This window comes from Eptatretus burgeri, chromosome 15 (assembly GCF_056783735.1).
Source record: "Eptatretus burgeri isolate ZD-2024b chromosome 15, Ebu_testis_v1, whole genome shotgun sequence".
NCBI classification, from domain to species: Eukaryota; Metazoa; Chordata; class Myxini; order Myxiniformes; family Myxinidae; genus Eptatretus; species Eptatretus burgeri.
The window spans coordinates 19,418,361-19,433,360 of record NC_140975.1 but is presented as its reverse complement, the minus strand read 5'-3'; the positions used below and the strand labels follow the sequence as shown (position 1 = coordinate 19,433,360).

At 49.1% G+C, this 15,000-nt stretch overlaps 1 protein-coding gene across 7 annotated transcripts in view; it reads left to right on the top strand.

The window, feature by feature from the left end:
• The window catches only part of SOCS5 (suppressor of cytokine signaling 5), a 43,203-nt gene that overhangs the window by 19,834 nt on the left and 8,369 nt on the right, over nucleotides 1-15,000 (top strand). For all 7 annotated transcript variants that reach the window (XM_085857011.1, XM_085857010.1, XM_085857009.1 and 4 more), the window contains one exon: nucleotides 7,480-7,661. The gene's annotated coding sequence lies outside the window, so the exon portion shown is untranslated. The remainder of the gene's footprint in view (nucleotides 1-7,479; nucleotides 7,662-15,000) is intronic.

Here is a 15,000-nt window from a genome sequence, read left to right as displayed (position 1 = left end):
AATCTCCATCTTGCTTCACGTAAAGGGTTGGTCGTGGGCTAAAACGCCCGATAATTAATCGAACCGTCGAGGCCGACGAATAACACCGCTCGGTTATCCCGATAGTACGGAACGGGTCGCTTAAAGTGGCCCGTGTCCGAAGTCGACCTGCGGCGAGGTGCGATCGCCCGGTCTACCCTCCGTGTGGGTACTTAGGTAGGTCGAATTTGGCGAGCAACCCTATCCCACGCGGGGGCCGATTGGCACAATCGTGGTGAGACCGAAAGGTCCACCCGTGACTAGTTCCCGGCGCTAGTCCGAGAGGGTCACGACTGGATTGTCCGTCCGGTGGGCGACGTGCCGCGATTCGAGTTACGTGGCCGTCCGCACGCCGGCGGGCGCGAATCCGCAACAATATATATATATATATATATATATATATATATATATATATATATATATATATATATATATATATATATACATACATACATACATACATACATACATACATACATACATACATACATACATACATACATACATACATACATACATACATACATACATACATACATACATACATACATACATACATACATACATACATACAGCTCTGGAAAAAAATAAGAGACCACTCCAAAAATTTTTTTAATTCCTGTAAGGATGGCAGTACAGATATTGCTATGACTAGTACGTCCGTGTCATTAGCCTTAATGATAATGGACTTGCTACCATCCGTCGTTGCATCCCTGGCGTGTACAAATATTCAAGTGTCAGCTTCTTCATGACAACATGGAGACACAGCATCCAGTGACTTCCTTGTGTTGCTAATGGCATCTTCTCCTTTTGTGACAATGACTGTGCTTGTCATCTGTGCTTCACACATCTTTTCCGCAAGGAAGTGAAACAGCTCAGTCTTGTTGCTGTCATCTCGAAGAAAGCTTCTCCAGTTACTTGGGGTCTTACTGGTTCTTTTCACTCTTCTTCTGATTCCTTGCCCCCTTTTCGACCTTGCCTCGGACTTCAGACTTGACTTCTTGTACACATCAAACACTACGTACACCCTCTCGTACCTGGCACCATAGGATTCCACCTTTGGGATGATGTCTTCTTTAGCATAGTCATCAAATATCTTTGAAGTGCATGGAGGTGGGGCATTGACAAGTGCTGAGCCATCAATGATGACTGCATCTCCCCTTGGTTCTCTGTCTGGGATGTTCACTTGCGCTTCAAGAATTTCAGCCAGCTGTGACTTCAAATTGTTTTGGTTTTTTTATTTTTTATTTTCAAATTTTTCAAAATTTCGATTTTCAAATTGCCAATCGGGCAGATTTGATCAGAATGCCCTGCAGAACAGAAATGCCAAATTTGATGCTTGTATCATTCCCCTTGGTTGGATTTACCTCAGTAATTGAGAAAAAGCCAGAGTAGGAATGAAGTTCAGAGGTTTAATCAGACCTAGCTATGAGATTTACACAACACACTATCCGTTCGACCCACTAGACAAGAAGGAAGGGACTATCTGAATGTACATGAATGAAATAACTGACTGGGGACCACTGTATGTTGGCTGCTATTGGTGTTGGAGGGATGCAGTTTCCAGAACTGCAACAATATATGTATATGTATTGTTGCGGTTTTATAAACCGCATGCCGAATTTGAAACACACACAGCACGTAGCCTCTTATAATAGTAATTTCCGTAATGTGTTGTTGTGGTTCTCGGAACCGCATGCATACAACAGATAGGTGTCCCAAGACAGTTATTCCATTATTATACGTGTAGATAGTCCCCTACCTTTTGTTTAGCGGAACAACAAGGGAGTGTGTTGTGATGATCTAATAGCGAGGGTTAAATCATTTTTCTCTTTCATTTCATCCCCACTCTTCTTCTTTTCTGATTATTCCTGAGCTAAATCAGCCACGTGCGCCTTTGCTGTAAGCTGGGGAGAATTGCCGATTGCATTAAAAAGGCATGCGAACAAATACCTCTTGAGGGGCTGCACGAATGGTGTTTTTCACAGCACGACGATCCATGGTACCCTCTGCCCCGCTTGCCCATCGCCTCATTTACCACAGCATGTTTGAGTGTTCACAGAACGACGATCCACGCCTCATGAAACACGTACAGAGGCCAATAAAGCTGACCACGCCATGTTGGGCAGGATACGAGTGTGCGGGTAGAAGCGGCTTGTTCTTTGTTTAACCTCAATACCCAACACATATTGGTGTACGCCCCGCGCACACGCTGGCGGAGTCGTGTGAACGCGAGTGCGGGCCACGTGCGTAATGGCGGAACCGCGCGCACTGCATGGAATGTGCTCGAAAGCAGACACGTACGCCGCTTGTGAAACGTGCATGGATTTATCCATGGCGATGTACCTTCGGTCTTCAGTGGCAGTGGTGGATCCTCCACGGATGGTGAACATCTTCTCGTCTCTGCGGCCAGCGAGGCTGCGATCGAGCCAGGGAATGTACAGTGCTGGCCACGTTGGCGCGTGCGGAACGAACGCGTTGATCGGCGCTGGTCGGACACCCGAGCGGGCGTTCGGGACCCTCAACCGCTCGCCCAGGGATTTTTGCAGGTTGATTTGCGTGCCAATTTCGGTGTGGGCGATTTATGTCATCTCGTGGGGTCGGAGCGCAATATTCCCACTGTCTGGGATGGCCTTGCCGGAAACCAAGTGAGGCGGTTTCCCACCCAAGCTGGCGGGCCATGTGAGGGGTCGGGGCCAATCGGATCACCCGATTCGGGTGATGACGTTTGGATTCGGCATGGCCTCTCCCCCCGAGCTGCGGGCCCTATAAAGGTCGGGGCAGTCCCTCTGGCTCGGTCGGTCTTTTTTTTCTGCTTTTCATCTCCGCCTCCTCGTCTCCGCCCACACCACGTCGACCCCACCCGCCTACCTTATCCCGCCCACTGCTCTACCCTCGCCCTCAGGACTCTGCCCCTTCTCTACTCAAGCTCCTCCTTCACGAGCTCAGTCTCCACACGTGCGGCTTGGGCCAGACGTTCTTAAGTACACACCTTGATTGCTTTTCATTGCATTTCCCTTTTTCCTGCCCGGGTTGCCCTTTGACTCTATTAAAGCCCTCGAGTTGCCTTCCCTCCTTCCCATACCCCACTTTGGTCATTGCCAAGAATTATTCTTGTTGAATTACGTTTCCAATCTGCCCATGGTTGTCCTTTCTTCTATTGGTCCAGCAATGTCTGTACGTAGATTCGCTGGGAGATTATTCCCCAACTAATTGGCTCTCATCAGTCTGGGCATTGTGTTAGCGGTAACCTCGGCTGCCTTAATCAAGATCCAATATAGATATCAGCAGCACAACGCCGAGGGCACGATTCCCCAATAAGGCAACTGCATGTTCCCAGTTAAACTGTAGTCACACTGAGCACACTGGGTCACGTGATTAAATTGTTTGCATTCGAGGTCGATTAGCGACCCGCCACGACACTGACTTATTCGTGTGCGACGGCCTCGATTCCCGGTGAGTCCGGGGAGAACCGGGCGTACCCCCACCCTCATACCCCTGTGACCCCGGGTCCGCAAAAATATATATGTACTAGCAAATACAACCCGTTGCTTCACTGAGGGGAATATTGGGTGGGTGAGGAGGGAGAGACAGAGGGATAGCATAGGGGTATGAGTGGGAAGGGGGGAGTGAAGGGAAGCAGAGGTGTTCTGGCAGATGTGATGCCCAGTTGAACTTCCATCTGAGAGACAGCAAACGTTCTGATGAATCGCACTGCCTGTGAGACACTGGGATGACTGTTTATGGCTTAGTCGGGATACGTTTGCAGACGAGACAGCTTAGAGCGAGCATGCGTACTTCTTGGCTATGCTGCCGTGATTTGGCGATTTCATTACGTTATAAAAACTGAAATGATATGAGCAGCAGTTCCGACTGCTAGAAAAAAAATAACATTAAAAAAGAGCTTTCATTTGCCCAATTGACACATTCTTTGACACACTTTCCTCTCCCCAACCTCCAGAGAATTGTATGGTGGAGGAGGGGGGTTCGGAGGAGGATTGTAGGGGGGTGTGGGGGGGGAGAGGCAGCATGAGGTGGGGGGGGGAGGCAGCAAGATATCTGTAGATGAACCTTTGGATGGATCATGAAGTGAATCACAAGAGCCAGAAACGAGTAATAATGGATGAGTGAAATGGAGGCAGACATTCCATGGCTTGATATGATCCATGTTTTCTTATCGTCTCGGTGAATGATTGTTATCAGATGTTTTGTACATGTATGGGGATCAAAACTGGGCAGATTCATTCCTTTACATGTGAATCAGGGTTGCGGGAGACAAGTACAAATAGTGGGGAACAGAGACGATAGATCTGTGGGAGAGGGATGGGGGCAGGGAACACGTGGTAAACAAGATGGTACTACAGGGACTTTCAGGAAGGAAAACAGGGAATTTGAAGGAGGTGGGTTTGGCCATAGACTGAGGGTGGCTGGTTCATGGTTTCAGCACCCACAAGCTCAACGCTGGACTTGGTATTCCAATGGTGGTGGTGTGGCAAAGGAGGTTGACCATGTGCTCGTTTCTGGTCGCTGGGGGATGATGCACGGTCCACCGGAGTGCTTAGTGCCTCAATCGGGGGGGGGGGGGCGTGAGCAGAGGGAATGGCATGGAAAGGTGACGGGAGGGAATGGCATGGGAAGGTGGCGCGACGGGTGGGAATGGCATGGGAAGGTGGTGCGAGGGGAGAGAATGGCATGGGAAGGCGGCGCGAGGGGAGTGAATGGCATGGGAAGGTGGTGCGAGGGGTGGGAATGGCATGGAAAGGTGACGGGAGGGAATGGCATTGGAAGGCGGCGCGAGGCGTGGGAATGGCATGGGAAGGTGGTGCGAGGGGAGGGAATGGCATGGGAAGGCGGTGTGAGGGGAGGGAATGGCATGGGAAGGCAGCACGAGGGGAGGGAATGCCATGGGAGGGTGGTGCAAAGGGAGGGAATGGCATGGGAAGGCAGCGTACCAAGGCATTACCGGGGTGATAAAATGTGCCTAAACAGCAGCGCTTTCTTTCTAACCACCATGTTCTATATAAAATCAAGCAGTAGTATTTAAAAATCAAAACTAATGCTGTCGGCCTAACTGCATGCAGTCCCCCCCCCCATGCCTTCCTGAAACCTCCTCGTGCGATCCATGCTATGCGATTATACTCAACATTTCACTCGCACACATGCACCGATTTCGCCACACCCTCACTGCACGGTGGCATGTCCCGCGTGGCTTCGACGCCAGAGCACGCCTGCTCCCGAGGCTTCGGCGCTGCAGAAATACATGGCTAATGAGATGGCCGCATAACCTCCACAGCGCCACACACCATTGGCCCAAGTTGTAGTTCAGATCGCCGCCCGCAAAACCCACGGACTGCACATACGTAACCAAGAGCAGGCACGCACACATCCCACAGAGTCATTTGTTCCTATTTATCACATCCATGTGTGCTGTCGTTTCTCTTCACTTGCAGAAACAACCGACTATTAATATATTTATATGAATATTTTGTTATGAAAACACGCACAAAACGGTGTAAAACAAAACAACTTCTCTTCGCTTGCAGAAAGTACCGACGATTAATATATTGGTGGAACTATAATAGCATACCTGCCAACCTTTTTTGAAGGAAAAGCGGTAGGCTGGCATCGCATGCGTCCCTAGGGGGGGGGGTCCGGGGGCATGCTCTCCCCGGAAATTTTTCAAAAAAATGAAGCAAAATGGTGCAATCTCCTGCATTTTGAGACCACAGTTCGCTGAAATATATCAACATATTTTTACAGTGAAAAAGAGAAAACTTAACATGGTTGATCTACTCACCAATCTTTATTTTTCTAAGACATCATGATCATCAGTCACGTTTCCATAAATTACTGACTGTCCAAGCTCCACATATATGTGCCCATGCGTGTACACAAGAGTTTACATAAACTCACTGATACATCTTTATGAATGAAATGACTGGCCACTCTGATTTCATAACATTTACAGTTCACCTTACGCGAAGCCTTGATACACTTGAGCTATGTTGTCCAACTTGGCTTAAACTTGTTGACCCAGCGTGGGGGTGCTTTTTTCTTTTCTGGTGTTTGCATTGTTGTTGTGCACTGAAGCGATGAGTCCTCTCTGTTAACTGCAGTCTTTGATCATGAATGGAAAATGCCAATGACACGTTGTCTGGAAATGAATGCCCGCTGTTTCCCGTCGTCCCATTTGATTGGTCAAGCTTAGTTTGGAAGCAATAACCAATCGCTGACGAGATAAGAAATCAAGGTCAGGTACGAGTTTTGTAGAATGTAGAAGCAGCCGCGTGTAATATGATCTTGGCAGTGAGAAATGAACGCAAAACTGAAATAACACAACTATTTTTTTTTCCAATAATAATTTCCAAATGCGGGATGTCTGACTAATAAAATCGGTAGGCATTGGGAGCTATAGAAAATCGGTAGGTTACCGCGCAAATCGGTAGGGTTGGCAGGTATGTAATAGTATATTTATATTTTGTAATGTAAGCAAATCGCCCAAAACGGAAACGGCAAACTGCGTATTTCATCACTGAAAGAAAAAAAAGGACCCCTGTGGACTGTGCCATCATGCATTGCAAAAGCAGGTTATGAAGCATAGCATTTCACTCAATGAAGTTACACTTTCTGCACATTCTATAATCTTTTGTTCACTCAATATAATCGTCTGAATAGTAGAAAAAGTTAAGTTTAATGCTTTGCTTCAGTAAATACCCTACGTTATAACCAGAGTTGGTGTCAAAGCCACCCAATGCTCGCCTGTTTATACATTTATCGTTTTTAAAAGACTAGTCTAATAATATTTTTTATAAAGCATTGCAGTGAAGTCTGATCCAAATAACTTTAAAGCAATATATGTATTTGTATGTTTTAATCAGTAAAAAATAGTGTGGTAGATAAAAAACAAGAAAGGAAATAACTTGCACCAAAAACTTTAACATTTTCACGCTGACACTCACGCCGGGGGTATCGCTATAGCTCTCTGTTCTTCGAACAGGCGGGCTAAAAATGACTAATTTGTTTAAATTTTCAGATTTTACTCCAGGTTTCGACACTTATTTTGTCCACCAGATCCGATTCTCAAATCGGACATAATATTTTGATTATACACTTTAATTAGTCTGTGAGAGTCTATCGTGTTTCCAAATCGAGGCATGTTTGAATAGGCTGAAAAAAATGGCGAATTAGGACCTCCGTCTCGTGTGAGCGAGGTGTCCAAGGATGCACCTGACAAAGGATATAATTAAATAAGGCTGTTGATTATCTTCAAAAGGGATGTTTTAATTAACCCAAACACCCACTTTTCAGTCATGCACTTCCTTGGAGTTTTGTTAGTATGCATGCAAAGTTTCAGGCTGCTAGGTTTTGGAGTTATGGAGGACAGACACTGACATTTACTATTATAGATATACATATGTATATAAGAGTGATTCTCCTCCCCCTCCGTATATATTGTTACAGTCGCCAGCCCTTTCCGGATTCTCGGATCGAATCCAGCGTGTCGTGTCCAAACGACTGCCACATTCACCTGCTTCAAAGACCTCCTAATGGATCCTCTCCTCCAAAGGTTACCGTGCAATTTGAGGTCCTCAAAGTGAGCGAGTGCCACGGTGATCGGCGCCCACGCTGGCTAACCCACGGAGGTGAGACCATCACAACAAACAGAATCCACCCACAGACCATTTCAGGTTTCTAAGTTGTTTTGATTCAATAGCAACAGGCTTGGGAATGTACAGGAAGCAAGCAATGAAAAATAATAAAATGGATCCAATTTCTTTTAAATTAACCCAAAGTTACCAATTATCAACATGTGCACCCACAGACAGATCAAGTGATGCACGGCAGATGGCCTTAATTAACCTGTGCCTTTGGTCTTCTTTCATGTGACAGGATAAAGAGACAGAGGAAATGCACGAGACAGTAAGAGGTATTTGGCCAAACCCGGTAAAAGTTGCTTGCGAGGAGGGTTGGGGGTGGGGGGGGCGGGGCGAGTGAATGGGTGAGGTGAGCGTGATGTCGGCTGGACGGGGTGTGGCTTCGACCACGGGGTGTGGAGAAGTAGGTCTGACAGTGTCCTCTTACCGATTACGTCATGTTACCTGTTGATGACCGAATTACCTAAATTGAGGACTGCCTCCTCAGTGTGCGCTTGTATCACTGCTGAGCGGGACAGGGAGTGCAGCGCTGGCTCACCTGGGGAGCCAATCAGTGGAGCAAAAACTTCCCTTCAATCGGTTAGGAACACACTGTCGGATCAGTGAAATAATGGACAGAAAGGAGGCAGACACGTCCGGATGTAGACACCACCCGGACGCAGACACCGCACGGACACAGACACCGCTCGGACTCGTCCAGACACAGACACCGCCCGGACGCGCCCCGGACACAGACGCCGCCCGGACGCGCCCCGGGCGCAGACGCCGCCCGGACGCGCCCTGGGCGCAGACGCCGCCCGGACGCGCCCCGGGCGCAGACGCCTCCCGGACGCGCCCCGGGCGCAGACGCCGCCCGGACGCGCCCCGGGCGCAGACGCCGCCCGGACGCGCCCCGGGCGCAGACGCCGCCCGGACGCAGACGCCGCCCGGACGCAGACGCCGCCCGGACGCAGACGCCGCCCGGACGCAGACGCCGCCCGGACGCAGACGCCGCCCGGACGCAGACGCCGCCCGGACGCAGACGCCGCCCGGACGCAGACGCCGCCCGGACGCAGACGCCGCCCGGACGCAGACGCCGCCCGGACGCAGACGCCGCCCGGACGCAGACGCCGCCCGGACGCAGACGCCGCCCGGACGCAGACGCCGCCCGGACGCAGACGCCGCCCGGACGCAGACGCCGCCCGGACGCAGACGCCGCCCGGACGCAGACGCCGCCCGGACGCAGACGGCGCCGCCGGGACGCAGACGCCGCCCGGACGCAGACGCCGCCCGGACGCAGACGCCGCCCGGACGCAGACGCCGCCCGGACGCAGACGCCGCCCGGACGCAGACGCCGCCCGGACGCAGACGCCGCCCGGACGCAGACGCCGCCCGGACGCAGACGCCGCCCGGACGCAGACGCCGCCCGGACGCAGACGCCGCCCGGACGCAGACGCCGCCGACGACGCCGGACGCAGACGCCGCCCGGACGCAGACGCCGCCCGGACGCAGACGCCGCCCGGACGCAGACGCCGCCCGGACGCAGACGCCGCCCGGACGCAGACGCCGCCCGGACGCAGACGCCGCCCGGACGCAGACGCCGCCCGGACGCAGACGCCGCCCGGGCGCAGACGCCGCCCGGGCGCAGACGCCGCCCGGGCGCAGACGCCGCCCGGGCGCAGACGCCGCCCGGACGCAGACGCCGCCCGGACGCGCCCCGGGCGCAGACGCCGCCCGGACGCAGACGCCGCCCGGACGCGCCCCGGGCGCAGACGCCGCCCGGACACAGACACCGCCCGGACGCGCCCGGACACAGACACCGCCCGGGCACGCTGGAAACGGACAGATGCACTCACGGCGCGGACACCTCTGGAGGCGGGCGGACGGACGCACACACTGCGCGGATACATCTGGAGACGGATAAAGAAAGAGCGAGATGCGTGGAAAGGTGATACACAATTGCGTGGCCATAAAGTCTGGAAACATTGGCGAATATACGTTTTAAATGGTTTATTGACATTACATTACAATACATGATATGTTCAATGTGTTGTCCCTCATGAGAAATGCACAGTTCAATGCGCTGTGCAAAATTGCAATGAATGCGGTGCTTTAATGCAGCATATCCATCAATCCCTCATGCTGTATCCTTGAATTTTTGAACCAGCTTCCCCACTGTGCTATGAGAGACGGCAGCTCTTCCGGCATGACATGCGCTGAGGTGCTCTGCTCTCCGTCGATATGACTAGCCCTCGCGTCCACTCAGCATTATCACCTCAACGCGTTCATCTTTTGTCAAGGACATCTTCAAACTGTAAAAAAAATGACAATATTATATGTTTCCAGACTTTATGGCCACCTTGTATATCCGGAGGGGGTGGAGAAAGAGAGAGAGGGAGAGAGGAAGAAGAAGAAAGTTGGGGGAGTGGGAGTTAGCAGAGAGAAAATGTTATGCTTTATGAGCAACACACACAAACACGCCCATATATTGTTACGAATCTGGAAGCTTACAGCACTCAACATGCAGGTCCTATAAAACAGTTGTATCGGTAAGTATGTGTTTTTTGTTGGGGTCCCAGTCCCTTGCTTAATGGGTGAATAAATGTTCATGTGCTGTGAGTTATTTTGATCGTCAGGGTTTTCTATTATTTTTACAACATCAACGACAACAACACGCCTTCACCTCGCTTCCTCACACTGACGCCATGGCCTATGTGTGTGTCAGCACGTATGTGGGTGGAGTTCACGAAGACCTGACGTCTCTCTGGCCCAATCTGCGGGGGGGGGGGCGTGGACGAGGTGGCCGTAAGTTGGTCAAAGGGCACAGAGTGGGCTCCAAGAGAAGCGAAGCCTCTTCGGGGGACGTGGAGTCAAGACGCCCCGTCACGCCTCCCCCTCCGGTCCAGTCAACGGTCTTGGCACTCGTTTTGGCCAATGACAGGGCGACAGGCGCATTCTGTGCGCCAAAACCAGCCAATGAGGGAAGATATAGACCACGACACCGAGGTTCTGCTGAGGGAGGGGGAAGGATAAAGGTCCGGCTCCGTTTTTTTCACCAGAGAGAAACTTGGGACGCGAGTGGTGATCACGTTTGCCTGACGCGAGTGGTGATCACGTTTGCCTGACGCGAGTGGTGATCACGTTTGCCTGACGCGAGTGGTGATCACGTTTGCCTGACGCGAGTGGTGATCACGTTCGCCTGACGCGAGTGGTGATCACGTTCGCCTGACGCGAGTGGTGATCACGTTCGCCTGACGCGAGTGGTGATCACGTTCGCCTGACGCGAGTGGTGATCACGTTCGCCTGACGCGAGTGGTGATCACGTTCGCCCGACGCGAGTGGTGATGACGCGAGTGGTGATCACGTTCGCCCGACGCGAGTGGTGATCACGTTCGCCCGACGCGAGTGGTGATCACGTTCGCCCGACGCGAGTGGTGATCACGTTCGCCCGACGCGAGTGGTGATCACGTTCGCCCGACGCGAGTGGTGATCACGTTCGCCCGACGCGAGTGGTGATCACGTTCGCCTCACACGCGAAAGGTCCCCAGTGGTGGTTCTTCTTTTGGAAAGCCAGTTTTTCGTCTTGCCAGACTTCACCCTGCCGGCCTCCGTTCGCCGGGAGCCCGGTCGTGTGGACGCCCGGGGCTGCTACAGGTCCGAGTCCCACCACCTCGTCAGCTCAACGTACCGGCACGAGGCGGACAGGTCCGAGTGCAGGCTCTGCTCTTTAGCTCGCCTTTCCTTCTGAACTGGAGTCCTCAATAAAGGCTGTGGCCACCGGTGTGTGTGTGTGTGTGTGTGTGTGTGTGTGTGTGTGTGTGTGTGTGTGTGTGTGTGTGTGTGTGTGTGTGTGTGTGTGTGTGTGTGTGTGTGTGCCCGTCTGTAAGTAGGAATTGTACAAGTGCTCTTTGCTGTACATACTTGCACCTCATTAGTCGTGATAACTCTGCTTCTTGTGTGCTCCCCCCTTTCCCCCGTTATAAATAAATACATTTGTTAAATGTATCAGTTCGTTGCTGTGGTTCTTCCATTGGCTTAGCACGGTGTTGGGAAATTTGGGAAGCGGCAAATTGCACATTTGGACCGATGGAACTTCGGCAACCGTCCGCACGGGTCGGGCACACTAACGGCTCTACTCGTACGCGGGCCGTCGAGGATGTGAATACTCGGCAACTCACCACGTGGATCTCTAGGTATTTTGAAGATTGGCAAATAACCCTGTACCACGTGGTGGAATTATTGATGATTCACGGTCCAGTAAGGGACCCGTACCTGTCGGAGTTTTCCGAAAGGTACGATCTAGATTCCGGGTGTTTAGTCGAGTTGACCCTACCGCCCCACCTAGCGGTCGTGCTCGCAGCCGATACCCGGTCCGCAACAATATCAGTGCTTGGCCGATATCGGCAATTTTTGGGGAATCGGCAGATTGGAGTTGGTGTGATTACCGACTACATTACGTACTGTATTTCACCCAAAAACCTTGAGTAGCTTTCACCATTGTTTTGGGGGAATTTCAATGTAGGAATTAAATAATCAACGTTGCATTTCTGTTGACATCTCAAGGACATGTGCATAAATAATCTTTGTAAACAGCTGAGTGTGATGGGTGGAAAAAAAATTGGCTCGGTAATTTAGAATACGCGTTGATTCCGCATTTGGCTCGGAATTGGGTGTTATCAAATATATTTTGATTTGAAACTCGCAAAGAAAAACCACATAACATTTGTAAAGCACACCCGATTGCTTCAGAAACAGTCATGAGGACAAAGGCAAACCTAATCAAACCTCCATAAGATACCGGATGAAACTTTGCCACCATGGCACCTGTAACAGGTACGGCATGCCCACCTGCCTGTGGAGAGTTCACTACAGATTGAAATCTCCCCATATGTACCACGTCCGTGTGTGTTGTATACATACCTCTACCTTGGATGGCAACTGCCGACTGTATATCCCAATCGGGGCACGAACTGTACTGCTATCAACTGTGGGGCGCTCAGCAAGTGGCTTAAGCACTCAAAAAAGCACTCCAACGGAATGCTTGGCCTTGACAAGCAATTAGTATCCCTAACTTAAGGTTCATCTGTGAAAAAATTTAAAAGAAGCTAATTTCAACTCATTTGGGTAGGTATGGGTATGGACAACTACCAAAAAAAAGTAAGGAGGGATTGAGGTTGGGGAAACTTTTTTATTAGAGGTCAAAGGTCATTGACCTCTGCCTAAATCATATAAAATTGTATTTCAGCAACAAAATATGGTGTATAGATGATCTTGGTGTCAAAATGCACAGGATTACGAAAGAAGATGACATAGAATAATTACTCACCCATGGAACCAATTCCTGACCTCCGAAAATGAGGTCAAAGGTCAAAAATAGACGTCTCATCACTAAAATATCATTTCAAATATATTGGTAACAGTAACAGAATTATACCAAGATACAAACTAAATATGAAATGGATTCTTCACCACCAAAATACGAGGTTAATCGTCAAAATAAGCAGCGGGGGTGGTAAAGTTAATTGGTGTCAAATAGTTTGTGTATGTAAAGTATATGTGAATTTATAATCAACAATTTGCAGAATACTACTCACAACTTAGAACTTACAGTATCTATCGGCAACAACAAATTAATAATACTCAGTCTGTTTCCTCTTCATCGCTACCAATTTCTTCTTCTGCATCTATGCTATCTGTTCCATTGTCGCAATGCCCACAGCACACTCCACATGCAGATACACACGACATGTGAGCTTTCATGCAGCTGCATCTCATTGTTTGACATTGCCTCTCCATGCAGCTTGTTTGACATTGATGCTGCATTTGTGTTATTGGTCGAGTCAATGTACGTGTACTTGTAGTTCACGGTCTCTTTTTGACTTTCACGTATGCCCATTGCCCAGCCTGTGCATGACATCAATCAGCTTATCTGAACCAAACTTGTGATCAAGATATAAGCTCATACCAAGCTGGAAAGGCATCTTAGATGATCTTGGGCATTGTGAAGATATGATATTCTGCCCTGCAACATTTCGTCGAACGGATGAATGAGGCATTAAGCATGTTAACATCAGTTCAAGAGAATCTGGCAGCTCATACATTGATGTCATTTCTTTGAGCGAAGGAAAGTCATCTTTGCTGAAATTAAGGCACTTGATGTCATTGATAATGAATGAACCCGCTGTTTTGATGATGGCTCTTTTCTTTGCGTCTTCATCATCAGTTTTCATCTCATGGTAGTCTCGGATGATGCTTGCTGTACAGCTTCTAAAGCAGAAAACATCCTTCCTATGTTCTTGATTGGTAATGAATATACTATCACCATAGTACCTTTCAAGTATCTCTCATGATAAACTGGAATGTCATCACCTACTATTGTCTTCATCTGTTTATGCAGTTGACCTACTGTATACACACCACTCTCCATTTCACTGTCAAGCCATCCGCAAAGCTGGTGGGAGGCATTTTCCTTGCAACTATCTACAGGCCTGCTTGGTTTCTGAAGAAAAATAGAAACATTCAAGAATGTGTTCTCGATTAAATTTGTTCATTTATCATGGTAGATTTAAAAGAAACAAAGTATGTCATTTTATTAAATAATTATAAAGAAATAGTGCAATGGAGAAGGAAAAAGGTATTAACAGTATGAAGAAACTGCAAGGATGAACGTACAAAAAGCTAGCTTGTTTCATCAAACGAATTTTCTTCAAAATGAATTGTTTAAATGTGTGTAGGACTGCGTTTATTTCAAAATGACCCGATGATAAGCCTTGACCAACTGTTGAATGCCTCTTTTGAAATGTGAATTTTTGAATGTATTTCACATTGTGACATACTTTACTATTCCGCAGTACCCCATATTACAAGGAACTTAACAAATATGTACATGTATATTGTATTAATATACTTACATTACATTGTCCTGGAACATTGTACATGGAACAGTAGCATTTATTATGATAGACAGCCTCTTCCGCTACAAGAACTGCCATTCCTTCCAAGCATCCTTTCACAGCCATTCCAAGACTATCTTTTCTTTCACTTGCGATTCTCAGAAGTGATTTCTTTAGCGTCATAGTTGATGCTCGATGTATGGTCTGCTGTCTATCAGGATGTCTTTCATCAAAATGGATGTCCTCATTGCATATGAAACATCTTTCACTGTACGAAATTCGAGTAGAACCCTGACCTATTTAAAACACTGTAAGGACAAAGTTAGTTTCCATCCCATGTAAATCACCATACTAAATTCAAACATTCAAAATAACATAAAACAGGTATGGGCTTGGAATCTTAATGAAATTTACATGAATCAAGTAAAAAATTACTTGATCTTACCATGAACTTT